The following is a 26,272-nucleotide window of genomic DNA, read 5'->3' as shown; positions in this document are numbered from 1 at the left end:
AAAACACTTGGGAATACATAAAATGATGTAAATCCATATGAGCTTGTATTGAAATTTGTTGAACTTATATTGAAATTTGTTGTTCTAATTCATAGTTTACACAAAAAAAATTTACTCTGCTTAACTATATTTCACACATTCTACATAAACACAAGAACATGAAGAAGTCCACTGACAGTATCAGTGCTGTTTTGCACATACTCAGAATAATTTGGCTTCATTTCAAACAGCATTGTATTGTTTTAACTGCTACTAAAGAAACCATTACATAGTGAAATTGTATAGAAAGTCTCTCTTCCTTTTGATCTTTTAAGATGGGTAGTACTGCCATCAAAGGAACAAAGCTGGATGGAGAATGACTTTGATGAGTTGAGAGAAGAAGGCTTCAGTCAATCAGAATTCTCAGAGCTAAAGGAGGAACTAAGTAATCAGTGCAAAGAAAGTAAAAACCTTGAAAAAAGAATGGATGAATGGATAAGTAGAATAATCAATGCAGAGAAGACCTTAAAAGAACTGATACAGATGAAAGCCGTAACACGAGAACTATGTGACAAATGCACAAGCTTCAGTAACCGACTCGATCAACTGGAAGAAAGAGTATCAGCAATTGAAGATCAAATGAATGAAATGAAGTGAGAAAAGAAGTGTAGAGAAAAAAAGAGTAAAAATAAATGAACAAAGCCTTCAAGAAATATGGGCTTTTGTGAAAAGACCAAATCTACATCTGATTGGTGTGCCTGAACGTGATGGGGAAAATGGAACCAAGTTGGAAAACACTCTGCTGGATATCATCCAGGAGAACTCCCCAACCTAGTAAGGCAGGCCAACATTCAAATTCAGGAAATACAGAAAATGCCACAAAGATACTCCTGGAGAAGAGCAACTCCAAGGCACATAATTGTCAGATTCACCAAAGTTGAAATGAAGGAAAAAATGTTAAGGGCAGCCAGAGAGAAAGGTCAAGGTACACACAAAAGGAAGCCCATCAGACTAACAGCAGTTGTCTAGGCAGAAACTATGTAAGCCACAAGAGAGTGGGGGCCGCTATTCAACATTCTCAAAGAAAAGAATTTTCAACCCAGAATTTCATATCCAGCCAAAGTAAATTTCATAAGTGAAGGAGAAATAAAATCCTTTACAGAAAAGCAAATGCTTAGAGATTTTGACACCACCCGGCCCGCCCTACAAGAAATCCTGAAGGAAGCACTAAACATGGAAAGGAACAACAGGTATCAGCCATTCCAACAACATGTCAAAATGTAAAGTCCATCAATGTTAGGAAGAAACTGCATCAACTAGCAAGCAAAATAACCAGCTAATATCATAATGACAGGCTCAAATTCACACATAACAATATTAACCTTAAGTGTAAATGGACTAAATGGTCCAATTAAAAGACACAGACTGGCAAATTGGATAAAGAGTCAAGACCCATCAGTTGATTGTATTCAGGAGACCCATCTCATATGCAGAGACACACATAGGCTCAAAATAAAGGGATGGAGGAAGATCTACCAAGCAAATGGAAAACAACAACAAAAAAAGGCAGGAGTTGTAACCCTAGTCTCTGATAAAACAGACTTTAAACCATCAAAGATTGAAAGAGACAAGTCCGTTACATAATGGTAAAGGGATCAATTCAGTACGAAGAGCTAACTATCCTAAATATATATGCACCCAATACAGGAGCACCCAGATTCATAAAGCAAGTCCTTAGAGACTTACAAAGAAACTTAGACTCCCATGCAATAATAATGGGAGACTTTAACACCCCACTGTCAACATTAGACAGATCAATGGGCAGAAAGTTAACAAGGATATCCAGGAATTGAACTCAACTCTGCACTAAGCAGACCTAATAGACATCTACAGAACTCTCCACCCCAAATCAACAGAACATACATTCTTCTCAGCACCACATCACATTTATTCAAAAACTGACCACATAGTTTGAAGTAAAGCACTCCTCAGCAAATGTAAACCCACAGAAATTATAACAAACTGTACCTCAGACCACAGTGCAATCAAACTAGAACTCAGGACTAAGAAACTCAATCAAAAGCGCTCAACTACATGGAAACTGAACAACCTGCTCCTGAATGACTACTGGGTACAAAACAAAATGAAGGCAGAAATAAAGATGTTCTTGAAACCGGTGCAAGACAAGGATGCCCTCTCTCACCACTCCTGTTCAACATAGTATTGGAAGTTCTGGCTAGGACAATCAGGCAAGAAAAAGAAATAAAGGGTATTCAGTTAGGAAAAGAAGAAGTCAAATTGTTTGCAGATGACATGATTGTACATTTAGAACACCCTATTGTCTCAGCCCAAAATCTCCTTAAGCTTCTAAGCAACTTCAGCAAAGTCTCAGGATACAAAATCAATGTGCAAAACTCACAAGCATTCCTATACACCAGTAACAGACAGAGAGCCAAATCATGAATGAACTCCCCTTCACAATAGCTTCAAAGAGAATAAAATACCTAGGAATCCAACTTACAAGGGATGTAAAGGACCTCTTCAAGGATAAACCACAAATCACTGCTCAGTAAAATTAAAGAACACAAACTAATAGAAGAACATACCATGTTCATGGATAGGAAGCATCAATATTGTGAAAACGGCCATGATGCCCAAGGTAATTTATAGATTCAATGTCATTCCCATTAAGCTACCAATGACTTTCTTACAAGAATTGGAAAAAACTTATTTAAAGTTTATATGGAACCAAAAAAGACCCCGCATTTCCAAGACAATCCTAAGCCAAATGAACAAAGCTGGAGGCATCATGCTACCTGACTTCAAACTATACTACAAGGCTACAGTAACCAAAAGAGCATGGTACTGGTACCAAAACAGAGATATAGACCAATGGAACAGAACAGAGCCCTCAGAAATAATACCACGTATCTACAGCCATCTGATCTTTGACAAACCAGACAAAAACAAGAAATGGGGAAAGAATTCCCCATTTAATAAATGGTGCTGGGAAAATTGGCTAGCCACAAGTAGAAAGCTGAAACTGGATCGTTTCCTTACTCCTTATACAAAAATTAATTCAATTTGGATTAGAGACTTAAATCTTAGGCCTAAAAAGATAAAAACTCTAGAAGGAAACCTAGCTAATACCATTCAGGACATAGACATGTGCAAGGACTTCATGTCTAAAATCAAAAGCAACAGCAACAAAAGTCAAAATTGACAAATGGGATCTAATTAAACTAAACAGTTTCTTCACAGCAAAAGAAACTACCATCAAAGTGAACAGGCAACCTACAGAATGGGAGAAAATTTTTTCAATCTACTCATCTGACAAAGGTCTAATATCCAGAACCTATAAAGAACTCAAACAAAATTACAAGAGCAAAACAAACAACTCCATCAAAAAGTGGGCAAAGGATATGAACAGACACTTCTCAAAAGAAGACATTCATTCAGCCAACAGACACATGAAAAAATGCTCATCATCACTCGCCATCAGAGAAATGCAAAGCAAAACCATAATGAGATACCATCTCACAACAGTCAGAATGGCAATCATTAAAAAATCAAGAAACAACAGGTGCTGGAGAGGATGTAGAGAAATAAGAACACTTTTACACTGTTGTTGGGACTGTAAACTAGTTCAACCATTATGGAAAACAGTGTGGCGATTTCTCAAGGATCTCGAACTAGAAATACCATTTGACCCAGCCATCCCACTGCTGGGAATATACCCAAAGGATTATAAGTCACGCTGCTATAAAGACACATGCACACGTACGTTTATTGTGGCACTATTCACAATAGCAATGACTTGGAATCAACCCAAATGTCCATCAGTGACAGGCTGGATTTAGAAAATGTATCACATATACACCATGGAATACTATGCAGCCATAAAGAAGGATGAGTTCGTGTGCTTTATAGGGTAATGGATGCAGCTGGAAACCATCATTCACAGAAAACTATCGCAAGAACAGAAAACCAAATACCACATGTTCTCACTCATAGGTGGGAATTAAACAATGAGATCACTTGGACACAGGAAGGGGAACATGGCACACCAGGTCTTATTGAGGGGAGGTGGGGAGGAATAGCATTAGGAGATATACTTAATGTAAATGATGAGTTAATGGATGCAGAACATCAACATGACACATGTATACATATGTAACAAACCTGCATGTTGTGCACATGTACCCTAGAACTTAAAGTATAATAAAAAAATTATTATTTTTTTAAAAGGAATGTTGAATATTGGCCACAAATCTCTCCTGGCTTCTGGGATTTGGGCTGAGAAGTCCATTGTTAGTCTGATGAGCATCCCATTGTATGTAATTTTTCCTTTCTCTCTAGTTGTCTTTTACATTTCTTTTTATTTTGACTTTAGAGATTCTGATAATTGTTTGTCTTGGGGATGATCTTCTCATGGATTATCTCACTGGGGTTTTCTGCATTTCTAAATTTGAATATTGGCCTCTCTGGCTAGATTGGAAAAGTTCTCATGGATGATATACTGAAGCATGCTTTCCAAGTTGATTTCATTGTCGTCATCTTTTTCAGATACATCAATTACTCATAGACTCATACTTTTCACATAATTCCATATTTCTTGAGGTTTTGTTCATTCATTTTTATTTTTTCTCTGTTATTGCCCACCCGTCTTATTTCAGAAAGCCTGTCTTAAAGATCTGATAGTCATTTTTCACTTGTTTTATTTTGCTATTAATACTTGTGATTGTATTATAAAAGTCTTGTGGTGTTGTTTTCAACTCTATCAGATAGGTTACATTTTCTCTTTACAGGCTACTTTGTTAATTTCTGCAATGTTTTATTATTATTTTTAGCTTTCTTGCACTGGGTTACCTTATACTCCTTTAGCTCACCAAACTTTGTTTATATCCCTTTTTTGAATTTTACTTCTGTCATTTCAGCCATCTTAGCCTCAGCCCAGTTCCAAACCCTTGCTGGAGAGGTGATGCTGTAATTTGGATGAAAGAATGCACTCTGTCTTTTTGAGTTTTCACTGTTCTTGCACTGATTCTTTCTTATTTTTGTGGGCTTATCTGTCTTCAGTTTTTGAGGCCACTGGCCTTTGGGTTTTTTTTTTTCTTTCTTTTATTCTATTTGATTGCCTTGAGGGTTTGTTTGTGATATAAGGTGGATTCAGCCAACTGGCTTTGTTTGTAGAGGGGGCAGTCTTCAGTTCCCAGTTCCTGGACTGTATGCTTTAACTCTGGTGGACTTGCATTGAGCCCCAGCTTTGTTATCTGGCTTTTTAAGGCTTTAAGCCTACTGTACTGGAGTGATCAAGGTGCAGCAACTGCAGTAGAGTGCTAGCGAGTGCAGGCGTGTCTGCCTCTTTCTGAGTGTTCACCACAGTGGCAGAAACAAAGCAGTTGTAAGGGAAGTGGAAGGCCCCTGCTGCAGACTGCGTTATGTCACACTGGATGTGGTGTTTGTTTAGAGTGGGGTGATTGCCAGCACAAGTCTGGGTGTCTTCTCTTTGCCCTGCTAGCAGAAGTGATCACTCAAGGTATCGGAGGATCCTGTCCTCTGTGCAGCATCAGCAAAAAGGTAAGCACTGTCCAGAGAGGGATTTCTGGTTCTGTGTCCATCAAGGCTCTGTCTGCAATGCTGCAAAGACCGTCAGGGTGATTTGAGTGAATGTGGTGGGTGGGGGGGCATGGAGGGATGCACTGCACTCATGTGTGCTGCTGGGTCAGGTACAGCAAAACCCACCCATGCAGACATGCATTCAGCAAAGTGGTGTGATGGGTTTCAGTAGGCTCAGGGGAAGCTACTGTATGGGAGGGAGCATGCAAAATGGTGCACAGTTGTAGGGGCTGCCTCAGTGGAACTCTCTATCAGTCAGGCCTGTTCCTCTGTTACAGAAACTATGGTGTGGGACCCCAGGACACCCAAGACTGCCTTGTAAGTAGGCATTGCAAGGCTGGGGTCCCAGGAGAGGGTAGAAGATCAAGCAGTGCTCAAATCAGACCAGCCTCATCTGGTGTGCAGGATCACCATGCAGGGATCGGGTCTGACTCTTACCCAAGGGCTAGGGTCTCTTATTCATCAAAGTTGAACTTAAAGAGATGGCCACACTTTGCTACAGATTCCCCTGCACCCACCCCTCTGGACTCCACATCAGTTGGCTTGCTGCTTTGCTACTTTGTTTGTTCCTGTGACTTCATCTTAGAGAAATGAAAGTCAGCAGCTGCTCAGTGTCTTTGCTCCTTTGTTGGTCCAAGAGAGGCAAGGGAAATTCCATTGCAGAGGCAGTGGTGAAGAGACTTTCTGTTGCCCCAGGGGCTCTCTCCAAGGAATTGCCAAGTTTCTACTATCTAGATAGATTTGGTAGGTGTTGGCTAGAGACCCAGACATGAAAGATCTGCCTGATGAGGACATACAGGAGCAGGCAACCACATTACACTCTGGTCATTTTTCTGTAGGGCTGCTGTGGTACGCTAGGGGCCTACTCCAGTCACTAGTCATCTCAGATTTTCTAGTAGCTGGAGGTATCACCAGTGAAGGCAGAGAAACAGGAAAGATGGAAGCCTGCCCTTTTCTCTGGTAGCTCCATCCCAGGGAGATATGGATCTGTTTCTGGCACAAATGCTCCTCTAAGAGGTGGCTGGAGACCCCAGTTGGGAGATCAGACTCCTAGTCTGAAGGAATGGTATCAGGGACCTGCTTAAGTTATTCTAGCCACATTTTCATAAAGCAGCTGTGCTGCCCTGGGGTATACTTTAGCCCCTGTTGCCTTGGACACTCCAAAGCTAGAAGGCTGGAATGGCTAAGTTGCCCAAACAGCAAAGATGTCAGCCTGCCCTGTCCCCTTGGGTCTTTTTACCAGGGATGCCTGGAAACTCTGTCAGCTGGTGAATGCCAGTGGTGGTAGCCAAAAATCCCTGTTGGGAGGCCCCACCAAGTAATGAGGACGAGGGACAGGAACTCAATTAGAAAAGCACCCTGGCTCCATTTTTATATGGTTGCTGTGTTCTTCTGGTGTATCATTTCCACCCCAGTCAGCTTGGGCTCTTCCAAGCTTACAGACTAGAATTGACAAGACAATCAAACAGCAAAGATGCCGGCCCATACCTCCTTCTGGGAGCTCTGCCACAGGGAGTTTTCAAATCTCTATAGACCCAAGAACACTGATGGGAGTGGCTGGAGTCCCCTGTCGGGAAGTGCCACCCAGTGAGGAGGAATAAAATCTGATAGCTGCTTAAAGAAGCAGTCTGGCAATGTTTTTGTAGAGCAGACGTGCAGCAACTGGTGGATTCCTTCCACCACCAGTACATTTGGACTCTCCAAAGCTTGAAGGACAGAACAGCTAAGTTGTCCAAACAGCAAAAATGGCAGCCCGCTCTGCACATCACGCCTCAGCTGAAGGTGCTGTATATAAATTATATGTAAGCAAAGTATATAAAAATCATTTGAACCGTGTTTCATCATTTTATCTTTAGTTATGTGTCAAACAAAATGCAGAAACATGAACCTCTCATGGTTATGTTTCTGGAAACTCTTCTAAAATAAATTACATAAGACAAGTGATGTGTCCATACAAGAACATTGATATTTGCTCAACGATAGCACTTATAAAAGGGACATTAACACACTTGGGTAAACAGGTCATCTACCTTCATTTATCTTCTTGCCACATACATGCTCAGACTGTTAATCTAATGATAATATATTAACTTTGAAGTGTAAAAGTTACATTTGAGCTTCGTGATTGATTTATCCATGGATATAACCATAAGAAATGACAGAAAGAAACAGCAAATGGGAAAAAGTGATTTATCCATGGATATAACCATAAGAAACAACAGAAAGAAACAGCAAATGGGAAAAAGCATTGCATTGCACCAGGACGTGTATGAAGTAGATTTCAGTGTTTTTGGTGATACAGCTGACCTGTTACATTAGTTCTGGGAGTTATGGAAAGATACTGGTGTGGCCCACAGATTTCAGTCATTGGATGAATATAGAGACAATCCTGGATGAGCTTGTCCAGAGGGGTCATGAGGTGACTGTATTGGCATCTTCAGCTTCCATTTTTTTATCCCAACAGCCCATCTACTCTTAAACTTGAAGTTTATCCTGCATCTTTAACTAAAACTGACTTTGAGGATACCATCATGGTCAGACCTTCCAAAAAACACATTTTGGTCATATTTTTCACAAGTACAAGAAATCATCTGTACATTTAATGACACAATTAGAAAGCTCTGTAAGGATGGAGCTTCAAATAAGAAATTTATGAAGAATCTACAGGAGTCAAAATTTGATGCTGTTCCTGCAGATGCGATTGTTCCCTGTGGGGAGCTGCTGGCTGAGCTATTTAACATACCCTTTGTGTACAGTCTCCCCTTCTCTGCTGGCTACACACTTGAAAAGCATAGTGGAGGATTTCTATTTCCACTTTCCTACATACCTGTTGTTATGTCAGAATTAAGTGACCAAATGACTTTCATGGAGAGGATAAAAAAATATGATCTATGTGGTTTATTTCCCATATTGGTTCCAAATATTTAATATGAAGAAGTGGGATCAGTTTTCCGGTGAAGTTCCAGGTAAATAAATTTTTCAATTGGTAACATGGAGATTAACTTTCCTGTGTCTTTGATGCTGAGCTTATATAAAGCAATAAAATCAGGGTACTTGGTGTTTTAAATTTGTTTTTATTTTGTTTGTTTGCTTTTGGTGGAGTCTGTCTCTGTCTTCTGGACTGGAGTGCAGTGATCCAATCTCAGCTCACTGCTAGGATTACAGGAATATGTCAGCACACTTTCTTAATTTTGTGTATTTTTAGTAGGTAGGGGGTTTCACCATGTTGGGCAGGCTGGTATCAAACTCCTGACCTCAAGTGATATGCCTGCCTCGGCCTTCCAAAGTGCTGGGATTACAGGCATGAACCACCGTACGGGGCTGGTAGTGGAGTTTTTGTAAGTGAATTTATGAAATGAAAACACAAGATGATCTATCAACTGTACAAATATTATAGCAAAGTTTAAATTATGAGGTCAGTTAAAACCTTGTGGCCATTGCTCACACAGAACATTCTAGGAAGTCATAAACCTGTAAATTAGTGCACCTAATATTTCTTTAAGCAATCACACATCTGTTTTACTATTATTTTCATTTTAGAAAAAGTCAGACCCATCCACAAACATCTTACTGAATGCATACATGTAGATTGAGTAGTTACTCAATTTTTTACAACAACTATCTATGCAACATTGCAGAAATTATTTTTCCTTGTATACCTCAGTTTCCTTATTCTGGATTTAAAATATGTCCCAATGTCACCAGAAGGTTTCCTTCACAGTTGAGAGAAATAATGCTTCTATCTCAAATGCCAAAACCACTAAGCATAATTTGTGGTTTCTAATATCTCTACATTCCTTCACTAAAAGATTGGAAATTATTTATTTTAAGACCAATCATCTTGTTGAAGTCTGAGCATTGTTATATCTCTATGGTTTTTTTTTTTTTTTTGAAACTATGTGTATTATAAAATATGAGCCATATTAAGGTTGGGTACAAGTCTCTATTTGAATAATTTCTCAAAATTTTCTATCTGTAATTTGCAAATATATTTACTTAAAAGCTAATATGATTAATACCCTGGCATGAATCAAAAGCAGTAGTGAGTACAAGGATTTCAGCCACACTCTCAAAATACCCAAAGTTCACTTGAATGACCAAAAATAAAAGGATTAGCTTAATGAATTGTGGAAATGAGACTATTTCTTAGAAAATTGTTTTTATGGGTACAGCAGAATTAGTTGATCATGGAGCTCGAAGGGTTGTTTAAATGTTTATATGCTACTATTGAAGTTTTAAAGGGTAAAGAAATGGATGTTTACTTCTCTCTAGATTATTTTAGTAATTGGTTACGATTGTGAGTATTCTGATGTAACATTGGCTATGATGTAGTTGACCCTCAAAATTCTATTATCACTTTGCTTTTCTTATAAATACACACAGGCAAAATATATACTACATAAAAATTAAATTATGCTTATAATATTTGACTATATGTTTACGTATTTCAAAGTACAGACACTTTGCCTACATTTTTGCCTACATTATTCTAATCCCTTACTGAAAATTATGTAATGTAATTATCTTGTGTCATCCATCTTTCCTTTCCTTGTTCTTCTCAGGAATACCAACTACCTTATCTGAGACAACGGGGAAAGTTGACATATGACTTACTCAAAACTCCTGGGATTTTCAATTTCCTCATCCAGTCTTATCAAATGTTGATTTTGTTGGAGGACTGCACTGCAAACCTGCCAAATCCTTACCTACGGTAAAGATAATTTTGTTGGTTTTGTATTATTGGCTTTGAAATTTTAGTAGGAATAATTCTACAGTCTTCATGCAGAGTGTTTGAGTTACACAGAAAGAAAGATGGGCAGTGGGCAGGGTAAAGCAGATACCAATTAGGAACTCGTGTACATGTTAACTTGCTGATACCATCACAAGTACGTGAGTTTCATCATTATTATAGATAGAGAGGGATACTAAGAAGACTTTGAAAATAGGGTTGGTTTAATTTAAGCCTTGATTATGCAACACATAAGAAGGTATTGATCATTCATTAAAAGAATGTTTATAAAAAGTTTAACACAAACCACAGGCAAGAGGAAAAACGTAGACACAGTTTCTGTCCCCACACACATTACATTCTGTTTCAAAAGACAGAATATGTGCAAGTAATAAAAATTGTGCAAAAGCTTTTATCTCAAGGAAAAATCCAATGCCAAGATAGCATCAGTGGAGATACTAGAAAGTGTCCTGGACTCACTGATAATGAAGCTGAGAGCTGAACAATGTGCAGAAATTGGTGAAATAATGAGAGATGAGGAAAACACAAAAAAGAAAAGAAGGTAAAGTATTGAGGAAAGTTCTCAAGACTCTAAGTTGAGTTTGCAGGGAAAGGCTGAGTGAGAATCAGACGATGCTGAGAGGCAAGTTAGAGCCAGATACTTATTAGGAGCTAATTTATTTATTAAGCACACTTGAGAACTACTAAAAAGAGTTAGGAAATGAGGATATATGAGAAGGTAATTTAAAAAAAAGAAAGAAAGAAAGAGCAGACCATTTGGGAAATTTTGCATGGAATCTGGTAGCAGATGATGGAAAACTGAACTACAATGTTGATAGAAATAATCATGCCTACATTTACAGTAATACTACCCACTTCATATTGTGTTTTGTGGAAAAAAAATGTTAATACAGAAAAAACACTAAAAATGTCTCTGTTATATATTCAGTGATAGAGAGATATTAATTTTGCAATTATGATTATTTTGTTATGATTACTAACACTACTAATTACCTAACATGTGCAAGTCACTTGAGGTATCATTCTTCATTTAACAGAACCACATTGTTCAGCACATCAAGATTACATTCTCTTGAAGAGTCGTGGATGACAGATATATTGTGGACTTGAATAAAAATAGACATACTAGTTTTGCCAGTAAGATGGGAAAGCTGCACATGTGCCCTAGAATTTAAAGTGTAATAATAATAATAAATGAAAGGAATTCTGAAATTCTACTCTAAGTGATGCAGATCTTAAGTATTCTAACTTAAAAGAATAACTCACTGATATAAATGTGTACCCCTAATAATATTTGCAGCTAAATCCAGTGTTCACTTGATTTTATTCAAGAATGTAACCCATTCTTTGCTGAGATACCAGAGTTTTACATCTTAGATCAGAAACATGCCCTATTACAGAAGGTGTTTTCAGTCTTACGACGAGCAACTCAGTACAGCTTCCTGGTGGAACTTGTGTCTAAACACCAAAGCTTCCTACAGAGAAGCATGGAGGAAATGAACGATCCACTTATTATAAATGCCAAATAGTTTCTATCACTTGTATATGTATAGTAGTAAACTCAGTTTACAATAACGAAAGAATTCTACTTAGAAGATGATATTCTTTTCAAAGGAACACAAGACCCTCATACATTTTAAATTAATATCATACTTTTAAGACATATGTAGAAAGTAAGCATTCTTTAGTACATTAATAAGCAATCTCTTAAGATTTTTGTCTATATCAAACTAAGAATTTATTCCGCGGTTAAAATACAATATCTATGTTGAATGCAAATTCTATGTGCTTTATAATTTTTGAAAGAGACTAAAGCTGAGGTAAGACTGATAAAAATTCTATGCCATCCTACTTTAGTATTGAAAGATTTCCCTATTCACATTAAGGGAAAGTGATAGTGCCAATAGGAGGCAGAAGATAGTAGGAAGTGTAGAAGGACAAGAAAAAGGATGACCAGTAGTAAATAGTGATAATTACTAAGAGTAACTGTTGTTATTAAGTTGCAGAAAGATTTGAATGAAAATCAATGGTTGTAAAATTGGTTCTCTATTTGTTCATTATGTAGAGCAATTGTTAACCAAAGTTGTTTCCTTTTCAATTAAATATTAGATTCTCAGAATATGTGTGTATATTTTAAGAAAAAAAGACACTTGGCAAAATGTTTCTAGTGATTTAAAAATGCAAATAACTATTGGTTTCACAATATAGTTTCACGTAATCATACTGAGAAAAAATAAGTCAAGATGTGTGTATTTAATATTTATGGAAAATATTCATAAAATTAACTTTGGAAGTAATCCAACATCTTAAATGAAGGAATAATTTAACACTTATACTATATGCAACTGTCTAACATGCATCATGCAGTTTAAGCTTGCCATGTAATCCAGCCTCGTATAGTTTCTGTACATTTCGGATTAGGCTTATCTGAGTGATGTTCAGGGTATGATTCAGAGAAAGAACGGCCCAGGCTGACAGACTTAGTCCAAGTTCCCACCTGCCAGGTAGATTTGGAGAAAGAGTAAAAGCAGCCTCCCTTGCTGAACTGGGCCCAGCCAATGTCTGAAGCAGGAAGATTAAAGAGAAAGGATGGGGATAGATCCTGACCTGAAGGTGGATGCTGTGCTGTATAAAATATAGTCCCACAAGGAGTCAGCACTATCAGATTAACAACTCCTCCCGATGGAGGCAGCAGAAGGAATTATAGGAAGGAGTCAAAGAGAAGGAAGCCAGGTGGGGGAACAGGTTCAGATGTTCCCTCCATAGAACATAGTAGGAAACATTTTCTTCTGTATAGAATAAAATGGTGACATTTGTGTATTTGTCAATTACTTTTTAGTTCCTTATCTGATATAGTCTTCTTGTAATGACCTATACTAATGTGTTTTGCTGAAAACTCAGTTATTTTAATATTGATATAACAAGTAAAAGTTAAACACTGTAAATTATTGTTCAGTTTATGAGGATTGCTTGGGAGTTCCATAATTAGTAATTTAAACATAAAAATGTCTTGGCTATAGTAGAACATATTCATCACTGTAGTCAACACTTTGTAAAACATTGTCTAAGTGTTAACAATCAGTTAACCAAATTCAGAAAAACACAATTTTGAATGTATTCAATAGCTCTATCTTTATTTATGATACCAAAAGGTTTCTCATTTCAATGCTGAAACAGCAACCAAAATTAGCAATACTGATAATACTCTGAATTTGTCTCAGAAATTGTCCCTTGAAATTTCTGCTCGAAGTAGTGCTTGATAATTTGTAATTTGAAGGAAGTTATACATAGTCCCTTTGTAGCATTAATTTATTTCTTACAATTAGCTTATTTTATCAACTTGCTTTTTTGTCAATCAAAGGACACAAAACTCTAATATAATAATTTATAGACAATCAGAATTATATGAAATACTTCCTATGTCACTTAAAAAATGAATAAATTAATAGTCAATGTGGAAGAAGAAAACTAGTATAAAATACATAAAACAAAATAAACATATAGGTCATTACTAAATTGTTACTGCTTATTCTCACAAGAATTATAATGAGTATTTAAATTTTTTGCATGCATATATTTTTTTATAATTTTTATGTGTTTAATATTAAATTTATTTCATTTTTTAACTTTCATTTTAAGTTCAGGCCTACAGGAACAGGTTTCTTACATAGATAAATCTGTGTCATGGGGGTTTGTTTTACAGATTGTTTAATCATCCGGGCATTATGACCAGTACTCATTAGTTATTTTACCCGATCTTCTCTCTCCTCCTGCTCTCCACCCTCCAATATACCCCAGCGTATGTTGTTCCCTGCTATGTTTCCATGTGTTCTCATCTTTTAGCTTCCACTTAATAGTGAGAACATGTGATATTTGGATTTCTCTTTCTATGCTAGTTTACTAAGGATAACAGCCTCCCGCTCCATCTATGTATCTGTAAAATACAAAATCTTGTGTTTTTTTTTTTAATTTTCTTTTTATGGCTGCATAATATTCCATGGTGTATATGTATACCATTCCATTTCCTTTATTCAGTAAATCATTGATGGGCATTAAGATTGATTCCATACCTTTACTATTGTGAATACTACTGCTATTAATAAACATGTGTATGTGTCTTCATAAGAGAATCATTCTTCATCCTTTCCGTATATACCCAATGATGAGATTGGTGAGTTGAATTGTATTTTAGCCTCTAGGTTTTTGAGGAAGTGCCACACTGTCTTCCACAATGGTTGAACCAACTTCACTCCTACTAACAGAGTATAAGCATTCCTTTTTCTACACAATCTTACTAGCATGTACTACCTTTTGAGTTTATAATAGCCATTATGACTGGTGCAAAATAGTATCTATTGTGATTTTGATTTGCATTTCTTCAATGAGCAGTGATATTAAACTTTTTTCATATGATGGTTGGCCGCACATGGGTCTTCTTTCGAAAAGCCTAACAATTTTCCAAATATTTGAACTTTTCATCTATAATCTCATTTTTTCCAAGCTATTATTTGGAAAATCCTGATTTCCTTACATACATAACTAATTATAGAAGTTAAGAAAATGAAGTGTTGGCATTCTATTTACATCAGTCTTTGAGTAATTTTATTACCCAACATCCCTGATCTTATTCTTAATATCTTTAGTGTTCTAACATTCTATGACTTTGGAGTTCTACTCATGGAATAAGATATTTCTTTTCTGTAACAGGTTCTGTGGAGATTTGATGGGAATAGACCATATGCCTTAGGACCCAGTACTCAGGTATACAAGTGGATACCCCAGATTGACCTTCTTGGCATCACTCTGGAGTACAAATACTGAATATATTAGTAATAGCCCATTAGAGCATTAATTATTAATCATGAAATAAGGTTGTTGAAAATGTATTATGGAAAAACATAAAAATAAAATGAAACTTCTTTATATTTATTTTCCATTCCTATGGGGAAAATAATAAGCTATAATTGTTGGCATTTTTTGATATACATTCACATTCTTTATTTTCAGAATCAGAGTATTTTTATTTCAGGTGTTATTACGTCTCACCGAATTGTTTGCAACTTCATAGACTGTCTCTTTGTCTCCTATTTCTATAACTTTACACTTGTTCTTTCTTTTTATGCAGAGTTATTTCAAATGTCACTAAAAATAACAGCTCTTCTGCTATCACCAGGGACTCTGCATTTTCTGTAGGATTAAATTCCTAATCTTAATCATAATGTGATGACACATATCATGATGAAGTATGACCTGTCTTTCTGCAATCCTAGCGCCACCACCACCCCACTGCCTGCTGCCTTGCACATCTCACATTTCACATTCTGTGACTGCACTTAAGAGAAAACATTCTTACATGTTCATCCCTTTTCAGTGCTTCTTTTATTTTTTCTGCACATTTTATTTAGATTGCACTTTTTCTTTAGTCCAACTGTTAATCTTGTTTAATTTTTTTTCAGTCTGAAGTCACACACACCATATAGCTTTCACTTACCTCTCCAGCAGAAGTAGGGGCTCCTTCCTCTGAAGTCTGAAACACAATTTTAATTTAGTTCAATGTTTTAACTAGAAAACACTGTCACTTGAGCGTTTAGTTGTTCATTCCTCATTTTATTCCTATGAATAATATTGCTAAAATTTATCCAGTCTTAGGTCATCCAAAAACCAGTGCTTTTTTTACTCATGATGGATCCAATGGCATCACGAGGTGATCTACCATGGGATCCCTATGGTGGGCATTGATTGTATGAGGAGGATCGACCTGATAACATTACACAAATGAAGGCCAGGGGAGCATCTATTAGATTGGGCTTCAACACAGTGTCAAGTACAGACTTGTTCAATGCACTGAAGACAGTAATTAATGACCCTTTGTGAGTGTAACAATATTTTTTTACTAGGTAGTATTTATAGACAGCTTATCTTCTCAATAGTAGGTATGAGTTTCATCCTTTTTTTAAGAGACTAATTTTGAAAGAATTTACATGATGTAACCAATCTGAAATCATCTTATATTTTGGAGTGGTTATTTAAAAATAGTGTTTTGAACTCCATACATGTAATGGGTATCCAATGGTGAAACAATGGTCTATACAAAAGTAATTTTAAAGTAATATAGCTAATATAAAAAAGACAGGTTTGTTTTTTTGTTTTTGTTTTTTTTTTAATAGACTTTAAGTTCTAGGGTACATGTGCACAACCTGCAGGTTTGTTACATATGTGTATATGTGCCATGTTGGTGTGCTGCACCCATTAACTCATCATTTACATTAGGCATATCTCCTAATGCTATCCCTCCCCCTCCCCCCTGCCCCCTCCCACAATAGGCCCCTGTGTGTGATGTTCCCCTTCCTGTGTCCAAGTGATCTCATTGCTCAACTCCCACCTATGAGTGAGAACATGCGGTGTTTGCTTTCTGTTCTTGCCATAGTTTGCTGAGATGATGGTTTCCAGTTGCATCCATGTCCCTACAAAGGACGTGCACTCATCCTTTTTTATGGCTGCATAGTACTCCATGGTGTATATGTGCCACATTTTCTTAATCCAGTCTGTCACTGATGGAAATTTGGGTTGATTCCAAGTCTTTGTTATTGTGAATGGTGCTGCAATAAACGTATGTGTGCATGTGTCTTTACAGCAGCATGATTTATAATCCTTTGGGTATATACCCAGAAATGGGATGGCTGGGCCAAATGGTATTTCTAGTTCTAGAATCTTGAGGAATCGCCACACTGTTTTCCACAATGGTTGAACTAGTTTACAGTCCCATAAATAGTGAAAAAATGTTCTTATTTCTCCACATCCTCTGCAACACCTGATGTTTCCTGACATTTTAATGATTGCCATTCTAACTGGTGTGAGATGGTATTTCATTGTGGTTTTGATTTGCATTTCTCTGACAACGAGTGATGATGAGCCTTTTTTCCTGTGTCTGTTGGCTGTATGAATGTCTTCTTTTGAAATGTCCATTCATATCCTTTGCCCACTTTTTGATGGGGTTTTTTTTTTCTTGTAAATTTGTTTGAGTTCTTTGTAGTTTCTGGATATTAACCCATTGTCAGATGAGTAGATTGCAAAAATTTTCTCCCATTCTGTAGGTTGCCTGTTCACTCTGATGGTATTTTCCTTTGCTGTGCAGAAGCTATTCAGTTTAATTAGATCCCATTTGTCAATTTTGGCTTTTGTTGCCATTGCTTTTGCTGTTTTAGACATGGAGTCCTTGCCCATGTGTATGTCCTGAATGGTATTACCTAGGTTTTCCTCTAGGGTTTTTATGGTTTTAGGTCTAACATTTGAGTCTCTAATCCATCTAGAATTAATTTTCATATAAGGAGTAAGGAAAGGATCCAGTTTCAGCTTTCTACTTATTGTTAGCCAGTTGTCCCAGCATCATTTATTAAATAGGGAATCCTGTCCCATTAGTTGTTTTCGTCAGGTTCGTCAAAGGTCAGATGGGTGTAGATATGGGATATTATTTCTGAGGACTCTGTTCTGTTCCATTGGTCTATATATCTGTTTTGGTACCAGTACCATGTTATTTTGGTTACTGTAGCCTTGTAGTATAGTTTGAAGTCAGGTAGCATGATGCCTCCAACTTTGTTCTTTTGGCTTAGGATTGTCTTGGCAATGTGGTGTCTTTTTTGATTTCATATGAACTTTAAAGCAGCTTTTTCCAATTCTGTGAAGAAAGTCATTGGTAGCTTAATGGGGATGACATTGAATCTATAAATTACCTTGGGCACTGTGGTAATTTTCACAATATTGATTCTTCCTATCCATGAGCATGGTATGTTCTTCCATTTGTTTGTGTCCTCTTTTATTTCACTGAGCAGTGGTTTCTAGTTCTCCTTGAAGAGGTATATCCCTTGTAAGTTGGATTCCTAACTATTTTATTCTCTTTGAAGCTATTGTGAATGGGAGTTCATTCATGATTTGGCTCTCTGTTTGTCTGTTACTGGTGTGTAAGAATGCTTGTGAGTTTTGCACATTGATTTTGTATCCTGAGACTTTGCTGAAGTTGCTTATCAGCTTAAGGAGATTTTTGGCTGAGATGATGGGGTTTTCTAAATATACAATCATGTCATCTGCAAACAGGGACAATTTGACTCCTTCTTTTCCTAAAAAGACAGTTTTTTAAAAAATCATATAATCAGTCCACAGTAGAAAGGAAGGATAAACTGAAAGGAATATGATAAAATATTTTAATTAAATATCTAAAATCTCTAAAAGCATAACTACTTTCTTGATGAAAAATTTATTTTTATTGTTTCCATTATTGTAACAGGTTTAATAATTACATGTGATTTCCATGACTTAAAACCCACCTATTTAAGGTGTAAAATCCCAATATATTTAGAATGCTTATGAGTCATGAAGCGATCTGGAATCATACGATTTAGGCTGTTGTATAAGTGACTTCTTTCACTGAGCATAACTTTTTTTTTTAAATGGTTTTTAGATTCATTCACGTTGTAGTGTGTATTTTCTTTTTTTTTTTGCAGCAGCAGCAGTATAATATTTTATAGTATGGATATGCCATATTTTCTTTGTTCACTTATCATTTCATTGGCTTTTTGATTGTTTCCAATTGTGGCTACTAGGAACATTGCTACACATGTTTTTCGATAAACATGTTTTTCTTCGGGATTGATACTATAAGTGGAATTGCTGGCTCATGTGGGAACTGTATGTTTATGAAGAACTGCTAAACTCTTTTCCAAAGTACTTGTTATATTTGTCATTGCCACCAACAAAGCAAGAGGCTTCCAATTCCTCCACACTGTGGCCAACATGTATTATTATCTTTTTGCTATAGCCTTTTTAGTGGGTGTGAAATGATCTCTTATGGTTTTCGATTGAATTTTCATTACAGCTAAAAATGTGGAGCATTGTTATATGTGCTCACTGACTATTTATCTTCTTTGGAAAAATGTCTATTCCAATCCTTGAAACATTTTTAAACTTTGCTACTTGTCCCATTATTGACTTTTAAGAACTATTTATATATCATGAATAGAATCTTAGATATATAATTTTCAAATATTTTGTTTCATTCTTGGTGTGCTAACTTTTTACTTTTTAATGATGGCTTTTGAAGTACAAAAAAAATTGTATTAAATTAAATTTTTAATAATTGATATATTTATACTCCAAAGGGTACAATGTACAACATGTCTACCCAATCCAGCTCCCATCAACTCAGCATTTATAACTACTATCAATAATGTTTCTATGTAAGAAAGGTATCACCTAAAGGAATGCTTTTATAACAGATTGTACCATAAAGCAGGTTGGACCAATATAATACTTCCATTAAATCTAAACAGACTGTAAAAAGAGGAGCAAATAATGAGAAATGACAGAAAACATTAGTAGAACACAGTTAACAAATGGAATCTTATAATGTAACATGATACACACACACACACATGCATATATATGTATATAAATATATGCACATGTATGTATTATATACGTCAACTGGAAGACATATTTTCTTAGAGCATGTTGAATTGTTAATAATTATTTGAAGTGACCTGTGGTGGGCCATAAATCAAGACTCAGTAAATTTGAAAAGATTCAATATCATAAAGAATATATGATCCAGCCTTAATGGAAGAAAGGGAGATTTTTTAAAAGTATAACTAAAATATCTTTAATTTTGGAAACTGAGAAAACTCACTTCAAAAAAATTTAAAGTCGTGTCTCAGCCTCCCCAGTAACTGGGATTACAAGCATGCACCACCATGCCCGGACAATTTTGTATTTTTAGTAGAGACAGGGTTTCACCATGTTGGTCAGGCTGAACTCAAACTCTTGCCCTCGGATGATCCACCCACCTTGGTCACCCGAAGTACTGGGATTACAGGCATAAGCCATTGCTTTAACCCAAGAGTTGGAGGATGCATGAGCCAAGATCGTGCAATTGCACTCCTGCCGGGGCAACAAGAGCAAAACTGTTTCCAAAAATAAATTTAATAAATAAATAAAACTTTAAAAATTAAAAATTCAAAAAAAAACCGAAGTCAAGAAGTGAATTATAATTATGCATGCACTTTTATCTCAGCAACTCTACTTTCAATTATATACCCAACAGATATGTATACATATGGAAACCTAGTGCTGTATATGACATGGACAGGAAACAGAAAAATACTGGGTAGAAGTGGTTGGTTCCCCTGCAAAGGTCCCACCCTCAAGCCTGAAAACTCTTGGCCCAAAATGAGAAGAGACATTCTGTTTTTGAGGCCCAAAGTTGCCGTTTGGCCCACCATACACCCCTATTCTGTACACATATAAACCCCAAGCCCCCGGCATGAACAGAAGAGCAGAAGAATGGCAGAATGATGCATCAGAGGGAAGAGAAGGAGTTTCTGAATGTCGAGAGTAGTTCAGCTGAAGACAGTTAGAGAGGAGAGGAGATTGGATGCTGGATGACCAAACTCCAGAGGAAGATCATCTTCCCACTCCATCACCATTCCAGCTCCCCATTCATCCCACTGAGAGCCACCTCCACCACTCAGTGAAACCCCTGCATTCATCCTTCAAGTCCATGTGCAACCTGATTCTTCCTGGATGCTGGACAAGGACCTGAGTACTAACAGGACGCTGAACTGGTTAACACTTAAGCCATCAGTACATGGCAAGGCTAAAAGAGTACACTAACACATGCCCACTTGGGCTTCAGGAGTTGCAGACTCCCACCCCTGTATGCTGCCGTGGCGCCAGAGCCCAGGGGCGCTCGCCCAGGCTCCTGCACTTGCCTGTCTGCGTGCTCCCTCTCCTGTAAGGGGCTTGAACATGCATGGCGACTGAACAGATGAGCCACACAGCTGTCACACATCTTGTGAGGGGGGGCAAAGATCTCTTGCATTTCGTATACAAGAATGTTTATGACAGACTTATTAATATTGTCCAAAAATTGCTAGTAAACCAAATGTCTATTGCTCATAAAACGATGACATAATCTGTGGTTTAGCCATCAACAAAATACTACACAGGAATGGTATAACCAACAACTGCTACACAAAAGTTTTAAAAAATAGACTCTAATGAATATATGTTATATAATTCAGTTACATAAACAAAGAAAATTAATGTATGATATTTGAAGTCAGGCTACTATTTAATTGGAAGACAAAAGTAGTGACTAAATGGTTCAGGACAAGAGAGTTATTCTAAGCAGGTTGTGATATCCTACACCATGATCTCAAGAGTAAGTAAATTGGTATCTTCTCTTCAAGATAATGTTCAAGATGATCTTACACTTTTGACCTATTCACTTAGTTTATGTATATTTATCTTTTGGCTTTAATATTTAAAGGTTCATTTTATAAGATATATAATGTACTTAAAATTCTAAGAATTGAATATCAAAATAAGCATAAAACAATAGAGAAAATCCTAGAGGTTCCATCATAGTGTGGCCAGGAAAAGCCTCTCTTAGAGGTAACACTTAGAGGGAAGCCTCAAAAAGAGATAGAAGCATGCCTTGGGTTGTTGCAAGAAAGAATGTTCCAAGAGCACAAGAGAGGGGGCAAAATGTGTAAAGATGCTATGGTGAGAACCCTTTTGGCACCCTAAAGAAAAATAGAAGGCCAATGTCTCTAGAAGACCTAGTGTGTATAGAAAAATTCTTAGGAGAAGAACTTGCCAGTGTTTGATATTGCAGGGTCCTGTAGGCCAAATAACAGAGTTGGAGTTTATTCTTAATATGATGAGAAGTCAGGCAAAAATCTCAATTAGGGGAGTGGCAAAATCTGACTTTTATTTCAAAAATATCATTTTGGCTACCGGGTAGGAAACAGTAGGAGACAAAAGGTAGGATAGAAGCAGAGTGACTAGTCAGCTATGAGGCATTTCACTCAGCGTGACACAATTCCTTTTTGGAACTTAAACATGATAATTCTCAAATTGTATTTTCATTATCTTTCCTAAAGCACTTAACATTGCTCATGAAATTGCCCACGTTCTTATATGCCTGTTTGAGAACTAAGAGAGTATAATTGGATTGTTCACAACACAAAGGATAAATGTTTAAAGGAGGGATACCTTATTCTCCATGATGTGATTATTTCACATTGCAGCCTGTATCAAAACATCTCATGCAACCCATAAATATATATACCTGGTAAATACCCACAAAAACTAAAAATTTTAACAAACAAAAAATAATAACAAAATGGCTTATATTTGTTTTGCCTGTAAGAAATTAATTTTCCTGACTTTCCATTTTACTTTATAAAATTTGTCAATGATAAAATTCCAATGTAAAAGCCAAAGTTTCTATGATGACTCAAACTAAATTGCACAAATTCTATGTCAATTATATGTCATTTACTTTGAATTATTTGTCACTTTAAAAATCTTTCATGTGCCGGGCGCAGTGGCTCATGCCTGTAATCCCAGCACTTTGGGAGGCTGAGGTGGGTGGGATCACCTGAGGTCAGGAGTTCGAGACCAGTCTGGCCAACATGGAAAATCCCTGTCTCTCTCTACTAAAAATCCAAAAAGTAGCCAGGCATGGTGGCGTGAGCCTGTAATCCCAGCTACTTGGGAGGCTGAGGCAGGAAAATCTCTTGACACCACGGGAGGTGGAGGCTGCGGTGAGCCGAACCTGCACCACTGCACTCCAGCCTGGGCAACAGAGTGAGACTCTGTTTCAATAAATAAATAAATAAATAAAATAAAAATAAAAACCTTACATGAACTTGATATGCTCAAGAAAATAAACTTACTTTCAATTTTGATATCTCTATGTTAATCCTTCAGATATAAAGAGAACACTATGAAGTTATCAAGAATTTGTCATGATCAACCAGTAAAGGTTGGGCAGTCTTCTGGACTGAATTTGTCGGCACCATAAAGGAACCAAGCACCCTCAGGTTGCAGCCCATGACCTCACCTGGTTCCAGTATCACTCTTTGGATGTGATTGGGTTCCTGCTGGCCTGTGTGGCAACTGTGATATTTACCATCATAAAATGTTGTATGTTTTATTTCTGGAAATTTGCTAGAACTGGAAAGAAGGGATAAAGAGATTAGCTGTATTTGAGTCTTGAAGCTGGGAAACCAGATAGATGGGACTTCTTCAGTTTATTCCAGCAAGAAAGGTTATGATGCAAAATTCCTTTCTTTCTGTTTAAAACTTACTTACGTTGTCAAATAAAAACTTGTTTTCAGAGATTTAATACCTGTTTAACGGTTAGAAATACTTTTTGTCAAGAGGGAAAATATTGGCAAAATTATTAAATAGTATAAAGCCATATGAGCTGATATTTGAATTTGTCGAGCTTATATTGAAATTTGTTGCTCCCATTCACAGGTTTCGTGAAACAATTTTTACAGAGTTTAAGTACATTTCACATATTTTACTTAAACACAAGAATATTAAGAAGTCCACTGACAGTATTGGAACTGTTTTGCAAATACTCAGATTACTTGGCTTCACTTTGAGCAGGATTTTCATATTTTACTGTTGTTAAAGGAATTATTAAACAATTGAATTGTATTAAAAAACTCTCTCTTCCTTCTAATAATTTGAAATGAGTAGTGCTGCTTGGCCTTTACGGTGCATGCTGCTTCAGCATCAGTTTTTTCCCAAAACTTGTGGCAAAATGTTTATTATTTTAGAGCTTTCCTCATTTCCCCAGTAGAATATATGTGGAATTAGAAATATAGCTACTGCTACCTGCTTCCTACAGTAATATTGAACGATTTTACTAAGTCTTTGGTTCTATGAGCCAATTCAGGCTTTCCATGTGATATCAAAAAAATTAAGACATCTTTGTCCAAAAAAAAAAAAAATAGAAATGGAGAAATGAGTGAGTGAGTGGTGAAGAGAACACCGGACTAAAAGTCAGGAAAGCTGGGGTCCAGTCCCAACCTTCTGCTGGGCCAATCTTTCACCCTGAGCCTAAGTTTACCTATTTTTTCTGGTCATTTAAAAATATTCATCGGTTGACTTTATTCTCGTATTTTAAATTATTTCAATAAATTTTAGGGAACACGTGGTGTTTTATTAGATGGACAAATTCTTCAGTTGTGATTTCTGAAACTTTGGCACACCCATCACCCATGCAGTGTATACAGCACCCAAAATGTAGTCTTTTATCCCTCTTCCCGTTCCGACTTTTCCCGGAGTCCTGAGAGTCCATTATATTACTCTTAAGCCTTGGCGTTTTCATTGCTTAGCTCCCACTTACAAGTGAGAACATCCAATGTTTGGTTACCTAATCCTGAATTACTTCACTTAGAATAATGGTCTCCAACTCCATCCAGGTTGCCATTAATGGCATTATTTTGTTCCTTTTTATGGCTGAGTAGTATTCCAAGTGTGCCTGTGTGTGTGTGTGTGTGTGTGTGTGTGTATCACATATTCTTTATTCACCCATTGGTTGATAGATATTTAGGTTTGTTCCATATTTTTACAGTTGGGAATTGTACTGCTGTAAAGATGTGTGTGCAAGAATCTTTGCATATAATGATTTCTTTTTTTCTGGGTAGATACCCAATAGTAGGATATCTGGGTAAAAATGTAGATCTACTTTTAGTTCTTTAAGGAATCTCTAAACTGTTTTCTATAGTGGTTGTGCTAGTTTACATTTCCACTAGCAGTGTAAAAGTGTTTCCTTTTACTACATCCATGACAATATTGTATTATTTGGGGTCTTTTTAATGATGTCCATTCTTACAGGAGGACAGTGGTATTGCATTGTGGTTTTGATTTGTATTTCCATGATAAGTAGTGATGTTGAGCATCTTTTTATGTTTTATGGACATTTGCATATTTTCTTTTGAGAACTGTCAATTCATGATCAGACTACTTTTTAATGGTATTGTTTATTTTTCTCTTCTTAATTTGTTTGAATTGTTCATAAATTCTGAATATTAGTCCTTTGTCAGGTGTATAGTTTGTGAATATTTTCTCCCACTCTGTGAGTTGTCTGTTTACTCAGCTGATCATTTCTTTTGCTGTGCAGAAGGTTTTTAGTTTAATTAAGTCACATCTATTTATCTTTGTTTATGTTGCATTTGGTTTTGGGTTCTTGGTCATGAAGTCCTTGTTAAGCCAATGTCTAGAAGAGACTTTCTGATGTTATCTCCTAGAGTTTTTATTGTTTCAGGTCTTAGGTTTGATTTTTTCATTCATCTTAAGTAGATTTTTTTTAATAAGTCGAGAGATGTGGATTCAGTACCATTCTACTACATGTGGCTTGTCAATTATCCCTGCACCATTGGTTGAATAGGGTGTCCTTTCTCTACTTTATGTTTTTGTTTGCTTTGTCAAAGATCAGTTAGCTATAAGTATTTGGCTTTATTTCTGGATTCCCTATTCTGTTCCATTGGTCGACATACCTGTTTTTACACCAGTGCCACCCTGTTTCAGTAGCTAGAGCCTTGTAGTAGTTTGAAGTTGGGGAGTGTGATACCTCCAGATTTCTTCTTCTTGCTTAGTCTTGCTTTGGCTATGCAGACTTCAATCTGAGAATCAAATCAAGAATTCAACCCTTTTCATGACAGTTGATTCAAAAAGAAAAAAAAAAAACATAAAATACTTAGAAATATACTCAAACAAGAAGGTGAAAGACCTCCACTAAGAAAACTACAAAATACTGTCAAAAAAATCATAGAAGACACAAACAAATGGAAACATCTCCCATGCTCATGGATGGGTAGAATCAATTTTATGAAAATGACCATACAGCCAAAAGCAATCTATGAATTCAGTGCAATTCTCATCAACATATCATCATCATTCTTAACAGAGCTAGGAAAAACAATCCTAAATTTCATAGTGGTTTTATTCTCATTTTTGACCTTTCATAGCAAATGTAAGTTCTTAATTTTAGTTTGTGATAATATAGGAAATGCATTCTAAAGGGACTTAGTCAATTTTCAATCTTGCTAAACATATATGCATATATAC

At 36.5% G+C, this 26,272-nt stretch overlaps 1 pseudogene; it reads left to right on the top strand.

Moving 5' to 3' along the window:
• Positions 1–7,343: 7,343 nt before the first annotated feature.
• Positions 7,344–23,379, top strand: LOC105463638 (UDP-glucuronosyltransferase 2B4-like; annotated as a pseudogene).
• The last annotated feature ends 2,893 nt before the right edge of the window (positions 23,380–26,272 follow it).

The sequence above is a fragment of the Macaca nemestrina genome, chromosome 3, assembly GCF_043159975.1.
Source record: "Macaca nemestrina isolate mMacNem1 chromosome 3, mMacNem.hap1, whole genome shotgun sequence".
Classification (NCBI taxonomy): domain Eukaryota; kingdom Metazoa; phylum Chordata; class Mammalia; order Primates; family Cercopithecidae; genus Macaca; species Macaca nemestrina.
The sequence above is the reverse complement of the archived record's forward strand: the minus strand, read 5'-3'. Positions and strand labels throughout refer to the sequence as shown.